A 7,217-nucleotide genomic window follows, 5' to 3' on the forward strand; every position below is an offset into this window, starting at 1 on the left:
GTAAGAGTCTGAGTCCTTGAGTCACTGTGTGGAGGAGAGCCATCTGCCAGCCAGGAACACCCTCTCAGGGCTATCAGGTGAGTTAGAAACACACTTCTGTTGTGCTTCACCTTTCGTCCAATTGGGGGCCGGTTTGTTACGGCAGCCTTCCTGTCTTAGCTCAGGCTGCCTTAACAAAATCCCACAGACTGAGTGGCTTAAACTACAGACATTTATTTTCTTACTGTTCTAGAGGCTCTAAGTCTGAGACCAGGGTGCCAGCATGGTCAGTTTCAGTGAGGCCTCTCTTCCTGGCTTGCAGATGACCACCTTCTTGCTCTGTCCTCACATGGAGGAAAAAGAGAGAGACTAAGTTCTTTGGCGTTTCTTCTTATAAGGGCACTAATCCCATCACAAGGGCCCCACTCTCATAACCTCATGTGACCCTGATTACCTCCCATCTCCAAATACCATCACAGTGGGTGTTAGGGCTTCACCAAATGAATTGGGGGAGCATGATTCAATCCATTGCAATTCCCTAACTAATACACGACTTGATGGACACAACACTGGTTTTATTTAATGAATGTTTTCCTTCTGTTTTGGACAGGTGTAGGGTCCTATTGAGACCACCAAAGTGTTCATTAAAAAGAGCTAAAAGACAGCATCTCTGCATGAAATCATCCCCTCTCATCTCCTCTCTCTTAGTCTCTCTCATTTTTTATTCTCATACTTCCACTTGTTTGACCTTCTTCTGGGCAGTTTCGCTCTCTCTTGTCTTGCTCCCTCTTGTCAGTCAATAAAGCATCTTATTCTAGCCCCGGACAAAACAGGGGTTGCTAAGACCCCTGGAAATGGTATCCCCTCCTGACTTCGAGGCTGAGGAGTGTGGAATTCAGCAGACCATGGATACTAACAGCTAGGAGGAAGATAATGTAAATGTCATTTTTAACCAGCTTTCAAATCCATCCATCACCTTCCGGATGATGTTTTATTTGGCTGACAGTAAAAGCGATTTCTGGGCCCTAAACAAACAATCTCCAGGGCACGTAACCAGGTCGGGGGTGAGTGTTAAGGCTCCATCTAGAAGTAAAAGCTTATAACAGGGAGCAATAAAAGCAAAAATCAACAAGTGGGACCACATCAAACTAACATGCTTCTGGACAGCAAAGGAAACTATCAGTAAAATGAAAAGGCAGCCTACAGAATGAGAGAAAATACTGGTAAATTATATATCAGATAATGGGCTAGTATCCGAAATATATAAAGAACTCATACAACTCAATAGCAATAAAATAAAATAAAAACAAACAATCCAATAATTGGGCAGAGGAACTGAATAGACATTTTTCCAGAAAAGACATTCAAATGGCCAACCGGTACACGAAAAGGTGCTCAATCATCAGGGACACGCAAATATAAACCACAAGGAGACACCTCCTCACATCTGTTAGAATGAGTATTATCAGAAAGATGAGAGATTATGAGTGAGGTGGCGAAAAGCGACCTTGTGCACTGTTGGTGGGGGTATAAATCGATAAAAAGGAAACAACCCAAATGTCCACCGATCGATGAATGGATAAATGAAATGCGCATATCCACATAATGGAATATCATTCATCCCTCTAAAAAAAGGAAAGTCTGACACCTGCTACAACACGGATGAACTCCGAAGACATTATGCTGAGTGGAAAAAGCCAGACACCAAAGGACAAATGCTATGCGAGTCTCCTTAAGTGAGGTCCATAGGGTAGTCAGATATGTAGAGACAGAAAGTAGAATGGTGGGGGCCAGGGGCCAGGGGGAGAATAGAGGGTGCATGCTTAATGGGACCAGAGTTTCAGCTCTACAGGATGAAGGGAGTTCTGGAGATGGATGGTGGTGAGGGCTGCACCATGTGAATATACTTGATACTGCTGACAAATGGTCAAAAGGACAAATTTGTATATTTTACCAAAATAAAAACAAGTTTTTAAAAAAACCTCTCAACAGGTGATCCAGAAGCATCCACCCATCTTCTCAAAGGTACTTAGATATTCACAGGAGCCCCTGTGCGGCAGCCTTCTTGCCTCACCGCATCCGACACCCACTTACCGAGGGCTCCAAGAAGTCGATCCAGACGCATGCAAGGCTTGTCGTGCAGATTCAGCCCACAGCTCGAAAGTCACCCCATCTCAGACAGTGTGGACTCACCCCACACCCCCACCTTTGCATAGAGAAGTTAAGAGCAAGGTGAAATGAAAAAAATAAAGACAGGGCCAGCACGAGCTCTTATAGCTTAGGGCAAATCTCTAGAACTGTCCCATGTCCATGAGAACAGAGCTAAATAAAATGGCAGGCAGATGGCAAAGGCTGAACACCAGGCCGAGACCGGCACGCCAGCATGGCCCAGCCCTGAGTGCGGCTGCAAAGATCCATCCCCTGGTGAGAAGAAACCGTGTCACAGCTGGTCTTGCGTTTCACCTGCTTTCTTCCTTCTTGGCCAATCACAGCTCAAGGAGAAACACACGCTCCCTCCCACCAGGATAAACAGATGGCCTGGGGTCGCTGGATGGTTTCCACGAGTGGCCTCAGGACACTGACTGGGACTCAGGAAGGACAGGGGCAGGGAGTACACTGTTTGGGCAGACTCCGCGGGAGTCACTGAATCTCAAACTAAATTCCTTCTCCCAAATCCAGTTCATGGCTCCATTATCCTCCCCATCGCTCATTCATTCATTCATCCATCCAGCAATATTTACTGAGTACCTACTGTGTGGCAGGCATTGTTTTAGAGAATTTTTAGACCAGGACAAAGGTCCCTGCCCTCACAGAGCTGACATCTAGCAGGGGAGATGGACGAGAAACAAGGTAAACTTAAAATATGCAGAATGTCATATGAAAAAAAGAAAACAGGAAAGGGGAGGAGAGAAGAGGAAGTGGACTGTCATTTAGAGAAGGCGGCCAGAAAAAGCCCGAGTGAAAAAGAAACATCGGTGTAAAGACCTGAAAGAGGTCGGGGAGGAGCCACGAAGGTGTCTTGGGGAAGAGCGGCCCAGGCAGAGGGAAGAGCCCATGCAAAAGCCCTGGGGCAGGAACGCGTTCAAAGAACAGAGAGGCCTGTGTGGACGGAGTGAGTGAATGAGGGGTCGAACAGGAAGAAGTGATGGCAGGGAGGTGATGGGGACAGATGGTGCAGGGCCTTGTGGGCCTCAGGGAGGACTGTGGCTTTTGCTTTGAATGAAGTGGGAGCCATGGAAGGTTCTAAGCAGAGTAGGGATGTGACCTGACACAGGTGTTCACGTGCGCCCTCAGGTGGTCAATTTTCAAAAACAAACAAACAAAATTCAATGGTATTGATCTCCTCAACCATTGTGGAGCTCACTCTCTCCCTCCTTCACCCTACATTCAACTCATCATCAGAGCCGCTGATCCTACCTAGAACTTCCTCTCCCACTTGCCCTGGGTTCAGGCCCTTATTGGCCCCAACCAGACAGACCATAACCTCTCCTCCAAGTTCATCCTTCACTCAGTCTCTTCTCCCTCTGATTCATTAGACTATCAGATCGCCCAGTGGCCAACCACAAAGGACTCCCAATCCCCACTCCACATCCTGAACACAACCCCTACTTCACACCTCTTTGCCTCCATCCTGAATGCCCTTCCATCTCCTTATCCTAAAATCCAGCTCGAAAGACGCTTCTGCTATGAAGCTGCCAAGAGAATTTTGCCAGTGCCTACACCTCTCTCCTGCAAACACGTGCCCACGGCTCCCTGCCTCCAACACCTGCCACTCCCTGCATTAGACTCACTCTGGCTATAAGAGCAAGGGACAGACTAGAGGAGAATTAATACCCTTAGAAGATCCCACAAACAACTGATGGGCATTAGTGGAGAAATGTCCCTAGCTTTGTTGTCCACCTGCTTGGGCTCAGATCCTGGATCTGCCACCTCCCTCTGTGTGACCTTGGGCAAGTCACTTCACCTCTCTGGGCTGCAGTTTCCTCATCTGTAAAATGAGGATGATAAGAGCATGTACTTCATAGAGTTACTGTGAGGATGAAATAATTTAATTCTATGGAAAGTGCTTGGAACAGTGTCCTGTACATGGTAAGCCCTAATGCACATTCACTATTGTATGGCTGTAAATACTGTTATGATTCCATTCTCTGCGGAACTCTCCAAGCCTGGTATGGTGCCTGGCCAGCAGGAAAGACACATAAGTACTTGTTAAAGGATAGATCAATGATTCTTCTTGTCCACGCTGGGCAATACTGCAGCCAGACCAACGTTCCAGACGCTCGGCACCACTTACCATGCTCTTTTCTCTCTTCGGCTGGCTTGGTTCCCTCAGCACTCAAAGGTTAAAGGAGAAAGAATAGAGGGCTGGGGAAAAATTAAACTTTTCTCAGGGGGAGTGTGCCTCTAATATTTCTCCCTTAAATGAAACTGTTACACATCTGCTCTCTTCAATGTCTTCACATGAGTGGGTAAGTGGTTTTGCCTACATGCTGCATCGTTGAATTTTTTTCCCCCTCTATACATATTTTTGACTTCTCAGTATTTAGCACCAGTAGGAGTTTCACTACCTCCCTCACTCATTCTGCCCCTTCGGCAGCCAGTCAGTGGCTATGTGTGTTATCAACATTTTAACATATCAAGACATTAAGCCATTATGATCGTAATGATCAGTGCTGGTGTGCTTTGTTCGGCCAACAAATACTTACTGAGTACCCACTGTGTGCCACCATGATTCGATTATCATGCATCTTGGGATCTGAAAACTCTCAAGAAATGGTATAGAAACTGCCTCCCCTGAGGGCGGAAAGAAATTTTAGCAATGGCTTTTGCTGGAAAGAAATGATGTACAGCAATAAGAAGAGCAGCCCTGGCATCCAGTCCTGAGAAATGTTTGGCAACCGCGAATCCCTGCACTTTGTTCTTGGTCACTAAGAATTAACGTGTCAGTCTACAGACATGCCACCCTGAACACGCCCGATCTCATCTGATCTCGGAAGCTAAGCAGGGTTAGTACTTGGATGGGAGCCCACCTAGGAAGACCGGGTACTGTAGGCTTAAAAAAAAAAAAAAAAAAGAATTAACGTATGAATTACATCTGTAATATGGCTCTGTTATTCACATCTAACCTGCATGATCTAGGGAAGGAGTGGGTGGGACACGTGGAGGAAGGGAAGGAAGGAAATGTGATCTACAGAAGAAAACAAAAGTAAAAGAAGTCAGACACAAAGGCCACCCACCATATGGTTCCATGGGTATGAAATACAGAGAATAGGGGAATTCATAAGGACAGAAAGCAGATTGGTGGTTGCCAGAGGCTGGGGGAGGGGAGCTACTACTCATGGGGACGGGTCTCCTTTTGGGGTGATGAAGTATCCTGGAACTCGGTAGAAGTGATGGTTGCACAGCACCGTGAATGTGCTAAGTACCACTGAATTGTTCACTTTAAAATGGTTAAAATAGTGAACTTTACATTGTGTATTTTACAATAAAAAAGAGAAATTGAACACACGCACTCGCTCTGGAGAGTAATTTAAAAGTAGCCAGTATACCAAAGGTCTAATGTCTTTTTCCTTTCTTTTAAAACTCAGTGTAATTGTACCTAGTAAAACTTTTTTTAATTTTTACGTGTTTATTCGAGTCCAACTAACATATGCAGGAGAGCAAGATCTCAAATGCTCCTCCAGTGACATTTTTAATAGTGTAAGTTTTTTTTTTTTTAAGAAGAAACAGAAATGAATTTAAAAAGTCAAAGAATTGAAAAGTTTTGCTTATTTTTTTTTTAAATAGCTAGGATTTAGTGAGCACCTAGTATGCACCCAGCATTGCACATCACCTGGCCAGGCCTCCCGGGAACCCTACCACAGGGGAGCCGAGGTTAGCCTAGTTGTCAGCCAAGAACACTGTGCCTGAGTGACACACCCAGGGCTTCTCAGAGGATGTTCTGGGGATTCTGATGAGTGGCCCCGCCCACTTGGCTAACTCGGCCTTTCTCCTCCATCAGACAGGCTTGGCCTTGCCTGAGGGGATAGGAGGTTGCCAAGAGCCCTCGCCAGTCTGTCACTATGAAGACAGCAGAGTTGAAGGATCCTGGAATAGCATCTCCCTCACTTGCCCTCTACCACTAAGTGCCTTCTGGTCCTGTAAGCTAACATTTCAAAGAATAAAATAAATAAGGAAAACCCAGTGGTGATGTCCCAGAGCTGCACATGGCATTGCTTTGTAGATCATTTGTCCAGTAATTTGTTCAATGTCAAATCCTCCCTTTGCCCGCTAAATCCCGGTCTTGACTTTTCTGCTTACTTTTGGGGGTGAGGGAACAGCATTGACTATAACCCACCTTAACTAGAGAGAAAATGGCATTTGCCCCTAGAGTGACATCTTTATGCAAATTCCTGTCTTAAAGAAAACAGAATATCTATGGGGCGATAAACTTAGCTACTAAGACATCTGGACCTGGCAGTCCTCCTGCAGCCTGGGTTTGGGGTGTTGGAAGGACAACAGCCGCGAGGAGCCAGCGTAAGCCACAGACAGAGACAACCACCCCACCCCACCCCACCCCACAAAGGACCTGAGACTGTCCCTGACAAACACCATGTGGGAAATGACAGTCCTGAAATCACTGGGACTTTGAACAGAACACTTGGACCCAGCGGGACACGTAGTGGAGACCCTCCATCCCACTGAAGCTTCCCTCCAGCTAAGGAGGGGTGTGAGCCACAGTAGAGATAGCACTGCGTGCTCCGTTTACATTCTGCTCTGGTTCCTTCTCTCAGCTCCATCTCTCAGGACTCCCCAAAGGAGGGTCCCTAGAGAGGGCAGGGGAGTCCAGGCTGCAGGCGCTTCCCCCCCCCCAGCCCCCCTGGGACCCACAGCACGTGCCCTGGGAAGCTGTTGGCAGCCGAGCCAGAGGGAGGAGAGAGGGATCTGCCGCCAGTCTTTCTCACTCTTGAAAAACAAAAGCCACCTGGAGACAGTCAACTCTGTCCAAAATAAAAGCAAAGGGAGAGGGCCGTCTAGAGAGGTGTCAAGCCCTGTCGCTGCTTTGCATGGGACGCAAGGGAAGGGAGAATATGAAATATTAAACGGAGCAGGTGGTTTCCTAAGACGATGTCATTCTTCTCAACAGCCTAAACCCATCTGCCATCTCGCATGTTCCAACGCATTCACGCTGCGTTGAGCACAGCAAACAAGGCCCAGCCACTCCGGGCAGGCGTTGGGAACTTTTGTTTCAGGGACCC

The sequence above is a fragment of the Pteropus vampyrus genome, unplaced genomic scaffold (genome assembly GCF_000151845.1).
Source record: "Pteropus vampyrus isolate Shadow unplaced genomic scaffold, Pvam_2.0 Scaffold482, whole genome shotgun sequence".
Lineage (NCBI taxonomy): Eukaryota > Metazoa > Chordata > Mammalia > Chiroptera > Pteropodidae > Pteropus > Pteropus vampyrus.